The sequence below is a fragment of the Perna viridis genome, chromosome 15, assembly GCF_037379345.1.
Source record: "Perna viridis isolate PV_CMFRI_1.1 ecotype Kerala chromosome 15, ASM3737934v1, whole genome shotgun sequence".
Taxonomy (NCBI): Eukaryota; Metazoa; Mollusca; class Bivalvia; order Mytilida; family Mytilidae; genus Perna; species Perna viridis.
The window spans coordinates 12,386,134-12,400,555 of NC_142459.1; the positions used below are offsets into that span (position 1 = coordinate 12,386,134).

At 33.7% G+C, this 14,422-nt stretch overlaps 1 long non-coding RNA gene across 1 annotated transcript; it reads right to left on the reverse strand.

Moving 5' to 3' along the window:
* Positions 1 to 2,385: 2,385 nt before the first annotated feature.
* On the reverse strand, positions 2,386 to 9,152 carry LOC148596964 (uncharacterized). The gene is made up of 5 exons (XR_015919091.1): positions 9,079 to 9,152; positions 6,675 to 6,785; positions 5,986 to 6,085; positions 5,282 to 5,347; positions 2,386 to 3,334 (listed from the first exon to the last, which is right to left on the reverse strand). It is a non-coding gene; the product is annotated as an uncharacterized LOC148596964 (long non-coding RNA).
* Between the last annotated feature and the right edge of the window lie 5,270 nt (positions 9,153 to 14,422).

A 14,422-nucleotide genomic window follows, 5' to 3' on the forward strand; every position in this document is an offset into this window, starting at 1 on the left:
AATAATGGTACCACACTGTCGTTAGTTTAGTCATTGTTGTTTGTTGTGGTATAATGGTATCACGCTGTCTTCAGTTCGTCATCGTCGTCTGTGGTGGAATAATGGAATCATGATGTCGTTTCGTCATTGTCCTCTGCGTTGGAATAATGGTTTAAGCTATAGTCAGTTTTGTCATTGTTATCTGTGGTGGAATAATGGTACCACACTTTCATCAGTGTCGTAATTGTCGTTTGCGGTGGAATAATGGTATCACACTGTCGTCTGTTCGTCATTGCTGTCTGCGGTGAACTAATGGTATCATGCTATATTCAATTTCGTCATTGTTGTCTGTATTGAAATAATAGTACCACACTGTGGTCAGTTTCGTCATTGTCGACTGCCATGGAATAATGGTAGCATGCTATAGTCAGTTGCGTCATTGTTGTCTGTGGTGGAATAATGGTACCACACTTACATCCGTGTCGTAATTGTCATCTGCTGTGGAATAATGGTATCACACTGTCGTCAGTTCGACTTTGCTGTCTGCGGTGGAATAATGGTATCATGCTATAGTCAATTTTGTCATTGTTGTCTGCGATGGAATAATGGTACCACGCTGTGGTCAGTTTCGTCATTGTCGACTGCCGTGGAATAATGGTATCATGCCGTTGTTGTCGCCGTCTGTGGTGGAATAATGGTATCATGCTGTCGTCAGTTTCGTTATTGTCGTCTGTAGATATTTCATGTTTGAACAATAACTTGAGTATACATTGATTTTATGGATCTTCATGAAATTAAACCACTAAAGAAAGCCTGGGATTGATTTTAGGGGTTTTAACTTGAACTTATTACGAATGAGGGATCAGAAACAAACATTTTCCCGTTTTGCAGATAAAAGCTTGAGTAAAGATGAATGGATCTTATAAATGTACCTCAAGGTGATATACCCATCCTTAAAAGAAAGGCTTGGATTGATTGTGGGGGTTGTGCTTATTGAGGAATAAAGGGCAAAACAGGGACTTTAGTCAAGTTCTTTTCCTATCTAATAGCTATTAAAATTGCGATCTGTATCAAGCTTGAAAAGCGTGTAAAATTTTGGCCCAACTGTTCATGAGTAGACCTCTGCATTCTAATCAAGCATTGCCCTGTGAAGCATTTCTTTTGCTTAGTATGAAAATAAGACACAGGCCATTTTCTTTTTGAGAGGGGCTCGGATTTAATGTTGAGTTATTTTTTGCCCTGGCACGAAAAGTATTTCTTTTTTCAGCAGCAGTAGTTAAAAATTGTACTTGAATATCTACATTATTAAAGGATTGTGGAAATATTAAACAATATTAATATTTTTTATTAAATCAATGACTGAGTAAAATACTTTTGGCTAAAATTTGAGTAATCTTTATTTTATTATAACAAACCAAGCCTCCCCCCTCAGTACAAAAATGGTATGTGCCACACAATTTGTACAAGGAACGTGAACCTATAGCATGAGAGCTGAGATAACCCGGTCCACCCCCCCCCCCACTAATCAACCAAACTTTGATTTTCAGGTACCCTTATACCTTCTATTTCGGAATATTTTTGTTGCCAAGAAATAAACTGAAGCATTTTTGTATTTTTTGGCTACTTTTTATACCTCATTGAGGCAAAATTCAATTTTTCATAGTTTTTTTTTTTGTTTTTTTTTTTTCTACGCACTACTTCTTTCTTCTTCATTTTATGCTGAATTGGTGATAAACAATAATCACCTGTCATAATGAAGAGTAATTCTGCTATAAACACAGAGAAAAGTCAAATGCAGTAAAAACATAATAGAATAGACCACATGATTTATCTGCTAGTCTTTTATAATTTATAATAAGAAAAATTGATAAATAACCCATTACTGGTAAAAAAAAAGTATGCGATAAACAGTATATGTACAGCCATTTTAATATTGCCCTTGTTATCAGCCCTTGATTGATATTGTCTGACCAGCCGATATCAAGATCTCGGGTTGAAAAAAAAAGGCAATTCACAAGGCCATGTTTTGATATTTGTAAATATTCATTGTAAACTAATAGGGAAATATTGATTTATAATTTTTTTCTGTCAATGCTTGAGAAAATGAAGAGAAAAAATGGCTAAAATTTGGAAAATTACTTTTCTCCAAATTATCCGACCCCACCCACTTTCCCTTCAGTATTAAAAAAAGATTCAGTACCTAACCTGCATACAGTGTTGGACTTAAGTTTTCCTTGGGTTGTAAAAGAAGTTTTCAATTATAATCATTATAAATATTAAAAGCAATTTGGAGAGAAGATAAAGAATGGTCTAAGGGAGGTAATTCAAGAAAGTTTTCACTTCACATTAAAAAAAAATTTTATTTGACACAAAACTAAGATGGTTTCATATACAGTGAAACCTGTCTAAACCAAACACTTTTTAAAGGATCTTTATATCAGTGTAAATGTACGTTTTGGAACCTTAGAAAACCAACCACCGATATAAGTCTTAACCGAGCCAATTTTAAATTTGAAATATATAGATTTAGATAGATTTCTCATTAAGTAATTTTAACAAATAATGCTCATATATAAATAAATATTGTGGCATTCCTTCGTCAATTCAGTTTGTGCCTTAAGCAGTTTGCCCAAGACCTGAAAGTAGTATAAACTGTCTCAGGTTAGTGAAACACGTGAGAATTTCAGTTCAGTATTCTAAAGAAAAGTTACTGAAATTGACTGTTCATTTAGTAGCTAATTGAATTAATGGGACAGATTGTTAGTTAGTACCACTGTTTGTTTGTGTTATATGTGAATTGTAATGCAAATTGTCATATCAAATAGTCTAAACCCTACAGATTTGGAAAGCCTTAATCACTTCTGAGTTTATTACACTAAAAAAATACATCAGAAATGTAACAAGATGATCCTCACTGGTTATACTTTAACCAAAAAAGAGGGTCAGACTGGTCTTAAAAAAAGATGGTTAAGCTGTTCGTAAAAAAGGAGGGTTAGGCTGGTCTTAAAAAAAAGAGGGTTAGGCTGGTCTGAAAAACTAAGGGTTAGGCCGGTCTAAAAAAGGAGGAGCTAAATATATTTAAGAATACTCAAGAGGTCGAGCTGGTCTTACATTTGTCTTTAGAAAGGGAGAGTCGAAATCCATTTTGGAAGATTGAAGAGAAAAAATTCTATGGTAGGTCCCCAGTTGCTGAATTTACCGATGATGATGAAATGCCATAATCTCAAACAGCCCCATGCACATAGTACTAGAAGATGATATATACACAGTCAAGATGAACATGGAACAATTGAGATGAAAGCAGACTTTGATTCCATCTGACAAATTCTTCAACGCCACTAGATATACAAATGTCCTGAAAAAGAAGAACAAGAATAAGAACGCTGTACTTCCATGCATAAAATCTGTAACAAGTGAACGAATGACCTTAATATCTAATACTAAACAGTGAACTAATGATCTTAAATTTTGATTCTTATATCTAAAACAGAACACTAAACCCTGTCTTAACTGAACCTGAATAACCTGAATACCTATCTATAACAGACACGTTTTAATATAAAGAACCTTATCTCAACTTAACATAAACTTGATCTGTAACTGATCATGATACATTATAAACTCACATACCAAACATCAGCTCGATATCTGAGAGTTTTGAGAAAAAAAGTCCTGAAAACTATTGATTTAAAGAAATGGCTAATTCTAAGGCCTGTTATTTTGGTACAAGTCAGCGGAGCAGAAAAAAAAAAAAACTTTAGATACTCATCATGGTAGAGGTACATACCAAATATCAGCTCGATATCTGTAAGCATTTAGAAAAAAAAGTCCCAAAACCAAATTTCGGTAAAAATCAACTAAAACTAAACATAATCTGTTTATTATGATGGTAGTCTCGCATACATCAGCTTAATATCTGCAAGTGTTTAGAAAAAAAAGTCTGGAAAACTAATGATGGACTAACAGGCAAAAAATATTATACCCTTCACAACTTGGTTGCATGGGGTATACATATCATCATATCTGTTTAATTGTACCAAACAACTGTCTATATGGAACTAATTTTGAAGTCTAAATTCTGTTAATACACTAAACTAATTAACAAGAGGTATAAAGACTACCTCCAAACCCAACGTAACACAGACAGATAGACTAACATGAGATGCACATGACTAATTAACAGAATGTATAAAAACTACCTTCAAACCTTAAGAGTGACAGACAAATAGACAGACTAACATGAGATCATTTTATACACATGACCAAACAACCTAATGTATACAAACTATCTCCAAACCTAACATGTAACAGACAGACAGACTGCCATGATATCACTGTTCACACATGACAAATTAATCAAATGTACAAAACCAACCTACAAATATTAAGTGTGACAGACAGACAGACTGACTAACATGAGATCATTTTATACACATGACCAAACAACCTAATGTATACAAACTATCTCCAAACCTAACATGTAACAGACAGACAGACTGCCATGATATCACTGTTCACACATGACAAATTAATCAAATGTACAAAGCCAACCTACAAACATTAAGTGTGACAGACAGACAGACTGACTAACATGAGATCATTTTATACACATGACCAAACAACCTAATGTATACAAACTATCTCCAAACCTAACATGTAACAGACAGACAGACTGCCATGATATCACTGTTCACACATGACAAATTAATCAAATGTACAAAGCCAACCTACAAACATTAAGTGTGACAGACAGACAGACTGACATGAGATCACTCCTTACACTTAACTATAAACCAAAGGCATCAACATACCTCAAAACCTAACTTGTAACAGACAGTCAACAAAACAAACATGAAATCACTGACAAACGACAGACACGAGATCACTATACATACTTAACAAATTAACAAGAGTCATAGAGGTATAATAACCTACCCAGTGACAGACAGACAGACAGAAGATCACTATACATAGTTGACAATTTAACAAGAGCCATAGAGGTATAATAACCTAATGTGAGACAGACAGACAGACACAAGATCACTATACATACTTGGCAAATTAACAAAAGCCATAGAGGTATAATAACCTAACGTGCGACAGACAGACAGACAGACACGAAATCACTATAGATACTTGACAAATAACAAGAGCCAAAGGGGTATAATAACCTAACGTGCAACAGACAGACAGACTAGAAATCACTATACATACTTGACAAATTAACGAGAGCCGTAGAGGTATAATAACCTAACCTAACGTGCAACAGACTGACTGACAAACTCGAGATCACTATACATACCACAGAGGTATAATAACCTAACGTGCAACAGACAGACAGGTCCCTGCAAAGCAGTGTAGCAGATTCCTAAAATAAAATAATAGTCATCAAGAGTTTTGAATAGTGCTAAATAACATATTTTTCAAGTATTTGTCAACAATTTATTTTAAAAGGCATATAATTACATGTACATCATAACTCTATTGACCAAAACTACATTTACCCTGACCTAGGATTAAAACAGGAAGACAGCATGAATATGCATATTATGCTGAGAGGGTTGTTGTCTTACAATTGGCCTCAAGTTAGATTAATTTATTTCTTATATTGGTTTTATCCATGTACAGTTTAAGATAAATCTTTTCAATGGCTGACTGAGTGTTTGAATGTTCTGTTATGGTACATGTATAAATCATGCATACATTTAGAAATTCTCCTGGCTTACATCTTTATATTCTGAGATTTAATTTGGTGCTATGTGACATGGTTATATAAAATTATCCAACTATGCTAATTTTCACCAAAATGACCACCAAACAATTGTAAATACAACTGTGTATAGTTTGAAGAAAATCAAACACACCATTTCCTAAATATTGAGTAATTTAGTTGTGCTTAAAGGATATGTTGACTGACAAGTAGATAGACAGACAGGGAGAGAGTGATTCCAATACACCAGCCCAAACTTTAAATATCACAATAATACGATTAATTTAACTACTAACTTCTCAAACTGCCATTGATATTTAAACACAGCTACATGTAGGTTCATCCTCTTCTGTCAAGTCCCATGGCCACAAATGATGGACCAATCCATATTCAAACCTGCAAAAGTTTGACAAAATTCACAAAAATATTGTAAAAGAATGACCACCAGAATCTAAAGTGTATTATCATGATTATAGCATATTCAGTACTGTACATATATTACAATTAATTAAATGAATAAAATCCTTCACAGTGCACTGCTTAATACAACTACAAAGACTGAACGCTGAACACTTTGGACAAAAATTTAACAAATCACTCAAGCTTGATATACATGTAGCTTTTTAATTTAATTGTGATTAGATATTTACATATGGATGAAAAATTGACCAAAATCCAATTGGCCCTTTTTTGGCCGTAAATTTGTGATCTGTTCTAGTCACGACCTCCAAAATATTTGGGGCATAAACCCCATAATCAATACCAATCTTCCTGTTGTGGTTTGGCGCCTTGTTGTAAAATTAAAAAAAAAAGATCAATTACCTCATATTTAAGTTAATTGCATAACCAACCCCCCAAAAGAAGATGTCTATGGACAACCACAATAATAACATTACTACAAGTTTTTTTTCAGTCCTATAAGAAAGGAATGACACCACAGATTAATGTGGTTTATTAATAATTTTCTCTTGCTGATTTATGTTACCTTCTGTCAGAAATTATCATAGGCCACATCTACCATTGATCTTTGTTTAAAACACACATGGATGTTAAATACAGGTATAAGAAATATGTCAAAGCATATTTATTTCTTGCACTACAAAATAAAGAAAAAAAATAATATCAATATTCTACATATCAAAATATATATGAAATGTTTGTATACAAACAACAAATATGAAAAAAAACTTCCTTTATAGGAAAAAAAAGCATCCATCTGTAATGTAAAACAAGTCATACAGTAATTGTGTACTTTATAGCCAGTGCATATACAAGTACATTGCAGGGTATGATGTTATCATTTTATTAACCTTATCCTATTGGACAAAGTGATGAAAATTCTACTTGCCCAAACCTAGGTTGTCCTTCAGTAAATGCATGTTAAAAAATTAAAGCAATTTGGTTGTCCTCGGGGCAGGTATAATATAACTTTTACTTGTCTGATTGGGTGTTTTACTTGTCCCAGGCAATAGGAAACCTTTAACGTCATTAACTGCATTGTATAAGCATATCACTTTAAATCCATAATGATACTAAAAGGGCACTTTAAAAATCAAATTTTAACTCCAATATGAAATAACAGGTGTTATATTGCAATACTATGTATTTTGGGTAATATACATGTAATTGTACGTGCATCCTTGTATTGATATACATTGTACATGTACATATGTTCCCTAGCCTGTGACATAGTGCAATATTGTTGGATTTATCTATGTTTTCCATATTGGCTCAGTATTTTGTGCAACGACAGTCGTATTGGACTGAGGCAAGGATACATATAATTGCAAATCACAAATTATAAGACACTTTTATTAACCAGTTATGTAGAATGAGGAAAATTTACATGTATATAATGCTAAAAATTAAAATTTTTATTTTCTTACTTCAGATAACTGCCATAAGGAAATTTATTCCAAGAAATAAAAGCTATAGTCGCCAGAAGTAAAAAATCCATAATGAGGCAATATATTATGCCCAATCCCCCATATTGGGCCTGTTTTTTTTGGTTAGGTACTTTATTTCAACTCGGTAACCGCCTTGATAGTCCGAGATTGCTCTAAGTTTGCCAAAGGAACAGGGACCGTGGGATGTCAGACTTGTCTCATATAAAAAACACCGGGTTTGGGTTGATACTTTAAGTTATGTAAATTCAAAGAAAGACAGTTACTCGTTGTTGCATGAACAGAAAACACTATTGAATGGTTTTCATTCTGTATGTAATCTGTACACTGCTTAGTTTAAAAAAAAACTATTAATAAAGTTCAAGATCATGATATTTTGTTATTTTCTTATTCAATTTTCATCTTCATAGCACCAATTACTGCTGAAAAGCATCCACATAACATTGTTAAAAGTATAAACTTTTATTACATACCTAGTTAAAACTTTTCAAGAGACAATAATGTACATATAGTAAATTATTGCCTTCAAACACATACAAAAACGGTGTGCAAAATCCTGAGTTTTTGATATGGGACAAGCTCTGACTTTACAATGCCCTAGCCTGTCTGGCAAATCAGCCTTTGGATGTCAGAGCAAACTCGGAGTACCATCTTGATTGTAGGAGGTCCTGTATTTGATTAAATCCTGACCAGATAACACAACAGACTCTAATGTTGGTAGATGTGCTTTTCTGCTACATTGTTTATAAATGTAAGAGATACTGGACAATTGGTTGGCTTTAAATTAGAATAATGTGTCTGAATTGGGTAGGATGCCTCTTGCTGGTTGTTGTTTCTGTTCGCTAGCATATTGTAAGATTTCAGTTTTGTGATTTGGACTAGTACAATTAAGGTCTATTTGAGAAACTTCCATCCTAAGTTCATGAAATACATGTATATGCCAAAACATTTAACTACAATCACACATTCAATCCAATTCTCATATCCAATGTAATTGTACATACATGTATGTATATGAAAAAATGTACATGAACACTGCAGAAGTATTGCATTGAGAAACATTTGTGATCAAATCTAGAAGTTTTATTGTGGGGTCTGATTCTTTAATTAACATACATGTGCATGCAGAATTAAGTTGCTATTACCCATGCAGCAAAACAAACAACGCTATTTAATAATGATGTATGTTACTGTAAACAGTAAATGTATGTCTGAAAAACAATTTAAAACTTTACGCTCAAAACTATTTTGGCAAAACCAAAAATAGTTTTTGGTTACAACACACCCATAGACGTGTACATGTATAAAAAAAATCACAATGGTACATTATTCACATGTTAAGTATCAGTGAATATTTTAAAAATAAATATTCACTTCATCAATTATTATTTTGGCCAGTCACAAAGTTGTTTATCCAGTTAAAAAGTGAGTAGTGATAGGAGATCGGCCTTAAATAAGATTATTGTTAAAAGTGAAACAACTTACTTCAGCAGCGACGTTCTCATACCACCGGAAGTAAACACATTCTTGAAAGTGCAGTAATTACTTGCACAAACGTGGAAAATCTATAAGTAAAATTTCCGTATTTCATTACACTATACAGAAATTTAACCCACTGCATCAATAGTAGGTAATATAACATATGAAAAATATAGTGTCAAGCAAAACATGTTTCAACTTTACATGTTTTTTTCACATTACCTATAAGACTACAGGCATGTAATTAAAGGTATTGTTAATACATTAGTATCTACTTGTAAATAAACTTTACATATACAGCATATGAACATGTGCTGATCTGGAGATCTAAGAACAGTGTGTGAGGTCAGAGAAAAAAAGTTTGGGTTCAAGGCTATGATATGTTCCTTTTTGCTTATCAATTTTGCTAAAATATAAAACATTTTCTTATTAAAATGGGAAGGGGGTGGGGGGGGGGGGCAAATACCCAACTCGTCTGCATATCCATTCCATGTACATGTACATACATGTATGTGAATCAATATAGTTCTCAAACCTTACATGTTAAAAATCAAAAATTGATATTTTTTATTTGTAAGACTTAAAATATGGAAAGAGAAACACCCTATGTACTGACTCCTTATTGCTAAAAATGTATTAAGTTGCTCTACACATACATGCAATACTAATAAACAGTGGTTGTGTCTGTGTCCAACTTCAATAGGTCTAGATTGAAAAACAAGGAAAAAGACCAGATATGTTGATGACTATGTTAAAAAATAAGTTGATTCAATCACAGATACATGTAATAGTGTTTTCCACAGTAATTTGTAAAGGCATGGTTATTTAAGTATTTTGAGGGAATTCAACAGTCCCAGAGGGTTTCACTGGGGGTACCCCACCTTGACACTAGTGCAATTTATTTACTGACACCTGCAATAAACATCCTTCACCCTAGTATGGTATTGTAAAATTGAATACATGTAAATGGGTGAAAAGGAGTACATGTTAATATGCAAATTAGTGGAAAATGATCAAATTAATCTTGAAAGTTGGGTTTGGCCGCCTGGGGGCACATTGTAAAATTCATGATGAGGGCAGCATGGTGCTAGAAGATAAAGGCATGGTGCAGCGCAATGCTAAATTGGTTTAGGGAAACATCTGTGTAACAGCATAGGTTTACAAACATGCCACTAACATGACTAATGTAAACATGTTAACACAGAAGAGAAAAAAATGTTTTAAATATTTTTGTCATTTGAGGAGGGGGCATGACTTAAATAACTTAGAAGTTACATCTACATACAAGTCAAATGTACAGTTGGCAGTTTGCTTGGTCATGCAGGACAAGCCAAGGTCTTGTTGCTTTGAATATAACATTCAGAGCATTGTAGGGAAGTTTCATTTATTGTTGTTGAGTATATGCACAAATGTGTCACAATTCATACAAGCGGTGTTGAGCTTCCAAATGGCAGTGAGAATGTTTGCAAAATATGTCGATGAGCTTTTTGCATGGTCTCTAAGCTACATGTATACATGAGGAATGCCTGAAAGCTGGAAAATTGGAAATTCCAGGGCTTAGCTTGTAAAAAGTATACAGACTTGTTTCTATCACTGGCCAAATACTATAAAGTATTTACCCATACTTGATACTAATTGGCAATACTTATAGTCACCCCCTTTTTTCTCTCCCATAAAAAAAATCTCTCGAATACCATAACATTTTGGGTTAACAAACAATGGTTGTGGAAATTGAAAATAATTGTGTGTATAAAATAAGTCAAATATTGAAATAATTCCACTGTTATTTACACAGAAATCAATAATAAACATTGACCACGTGCATACACTCCTAAACAGCTGAAGTTAGTGAACAACAAACTACAAAGACAAAAAAACTACATTTAGCACCTTTTCCTAGTCCATTTATGGGTAAATTGATGGAAACTAAAATAGTTACAATCATTACTTACTCACTGAAATTGTTGGTATCTTCCAGATTTCCTAGAAATTTTTGAAAATCTACGATAATTTGTTGATGCTGTTGCTGTCCATTTCGGTGTCAAGCATTGAATTGATATCGATTTGCAATTATAGAATTTGATTGGACGATTGTCAAAAGAAGGCGGAGCTTTACCACGACCTGTGTTCATGATTTTACACAAATAAAATGTTTGCTTTTTTAATAAAGTAATCATTAAGTCAAAGAATGACAATTTGATCATATTAACTATTAGTTGAGATATTTTCATCATACGGGTAAACTGTTATCGGCAAAAGTGTTTAGGGACGCCCTAGTGATAACGTCATTTCAAAGATAAGGTCTCACTGACCACTTCTAACGTTTCCATTACTTTACATGTTAAAAAAGTAATTTTCAAAGTCTCACTGTGAATTCCCAGGACAAATGACATCTTAAAGTTGCATACCGTTGCGAAGCTTGGAAATAAGGCTTCCACAATCATTATGCTAATGGTACGACGATAGTAGAAATTCTTCACAAAATTTACTTGAATAAATAATACTGAAAATCCACATTTTTACCTGTTCTGCTAACTGACAGCATGGAGGCAAATTACTCACACATGTAAACAATATGCATACACTTTTGTAGTTAATTACACATATGATTTTAAAGTACACATTCTCAACTTCATTTTGACTACTTTTAATCATAATACACACAAATAATGCACTTACAATGCATATGTCTAGGTTCAGTGTGTTTTGGTACTACATGGGTGGGGGTGGCCATTTGACCCGGAAGTGATTAGTGACACCAAAAGTCAATGAGTTATCTGCCCCTTACAATATCCTCGCGAAAAAGGTCCTTAACACCGCAGCACAAATTGCTACATACAGACAGACACGAGATCACAGACACGAGATCACTATACATACTTGATAAATTAACAAGAGCCAAAAGAGGTATAATAACATACTGAGCTACAGATATACAGAGACACGAGATCACTATACATACGTGACAAATTAACAACAGCCATAGAGGTATTATAACAAAAAGTGACAGACAGACACCATGAGATCACTATACATACTGGACAAATTAACAAAAGCCATAGAGGTATTATAACATAAAGTGTGACGGACAGACAGTCACACACGAGATCACTATGCAAACTTGACAAATTAACAAGGGCTGTAGAGGTATAATAACCTAACGTGCGACAGAGAGACAGACACGAGATCACTGTGCATACTTGACAAATCAAGATGAGCCGTAGAGATATAAAAACATCAAGTGTGACAAACAGACAGACACGAGATCACTATAAATTTTTGACAAATTAACAAGACCCATAGAGGTATAATAACCTAAGGTGCGACAGAGAGACAGAGAGACACAAGATCATTATAACATACTTGACAAATTAACAAGAGCCATAGAGGTATTATAACATAAAGTGTGACAGACAGACACCATGAGATCACTATACATACTTGACAAATCAATCAGACCAATAGAGGTATAATAACCTAACGTGAGACAGACAGAGAGAGAGACAAGAGTTCACTATACACTCTTGACAATTAACAAGAGTATGTGAGGTATAATAATAAAAAGTGCGACAGACGGTGAAAACACGAGATCACTGTATATACTTGATAAATTAACAAGAGCCATAGAAGTATAATAACCTAAAGTGTGACAGACAGACACACCGGAGTTCAATATACATAGTTGACAAATTAACAAGAGCCATAGAGGTATAATCACCTAACGTGAGACAGACAGACACAAGATCACAATACATACCTGACAAATTAACGAGAGCCATAGAGATATAATAACCTAATGTGCTACAGACAGACAGACAGACACAAGATCACTATACATACTCGACAAATCAACGAGAGCAATAGAGGTATAATAACTAACGTGCGACAGACAGACAGACACGAGATCACTATGCATACTTGACAAATTAACAAGGGCCGTAGAGGTATAATAACCTAACGTGCGATAGAGAGACAGACACAAGATCACTATGCATACTTGACTAATTAAAAACCAAAAAAAATTGTATCGCAAATGTGACAGTTCTAACATCGTTGGGAATTTTAGACCCGTCTAGAAATTAACGCTATCTTGCCTGTATCAATTTGATCCGATGGAGCAGTGTAGCGAATAGAGTCTTCACATTCTGAGACTGAGATATATAATTTAATTTTTACCCAATTTAAAGACACCTTTCTCTTTGACTTCACTATTATTTGTGGTCAAATTTTCGTTAAAATCTATTAAGCCATGTTGGATATATTGCCCTTTTTCAACATTTTTTTGCTATTTTTAGCTCACCTTGTTGAAGGCCATGTGAGCTATTACCATCACATGGCGTCTGTCGTCGTCCGTCGTTGTCTTCCGTTGTCTTCGTTAGCAATTTTTCAAAACTCTTCTCCTCTGAAACTACTTGGCCAATTGGAACCAAACTTGGTATGAATGTTTCCTGGGTTATCCTGCAGAGAACTAATGTGGGGATTTTTGATCCGTCATAAAACATGGCCGCCGTTACTAAAAATAGAAGATAGGGGTCAGACATTAGTTTTTCGCATATATCTCCAAAACCATTAGGTTTAGCCAAATTCTGACATGGGGTAAATATGTTCAGCATGAAGAGATCAATTTGTGGTCAAATTTTCATTTTAATCCGTTCAGCCATGTTGGAGTTAATGCCCTTTTTTGATTTTTTTTTTTTTGCTATTTTTAATGTTGATTCTTTCAAAAATCTTCTCCTATGACACTACTTGACCAATTGGAACCAAACTTGGTATGACTATTCCTTGGGTATCCCGCAGAGAACCGATGTGGGGATTTTTGATCCGTCAAAAAACATGGCCGCCGTTACTAAAATTAGAACATAGGAATCAGACAGTAGTTTTTTGCATATATCTCCAAAACCGTTAGGTTTAGCCAAATTATTTTAATAGCTGAAATAATCAATTAATCAACCTTTTACATTTGTAACTACCTCATCTTTTTTTTAATTGAGAAAATATGCCTCATTTTTCAAAATTGAGAAATTTGAATTAACCATACACAAACTAGGATTTTTCATTACAATAATTAATTTTATAGAGAATTTCAAGTAAAAGATATATGCCAAATTCTACCCTTTGACTACCAATTCGTAAATAGTTAATTTTAGTTTGGGTTGTTTAAGCCATTTTTTAAACCCCAACAATTAATAAATCAATAAAAAAAGATTTATTTATTACTAAAATGTGAACAAACTGTATCATGATAAACATGATAAAGTATTTTGGCTTTATATAACTTTTTTCATAGGCAAATATATATCATCGGTATAGAAATGGAAGAGTAGTCAAGAGACCAGAAATTCTAGCGGTA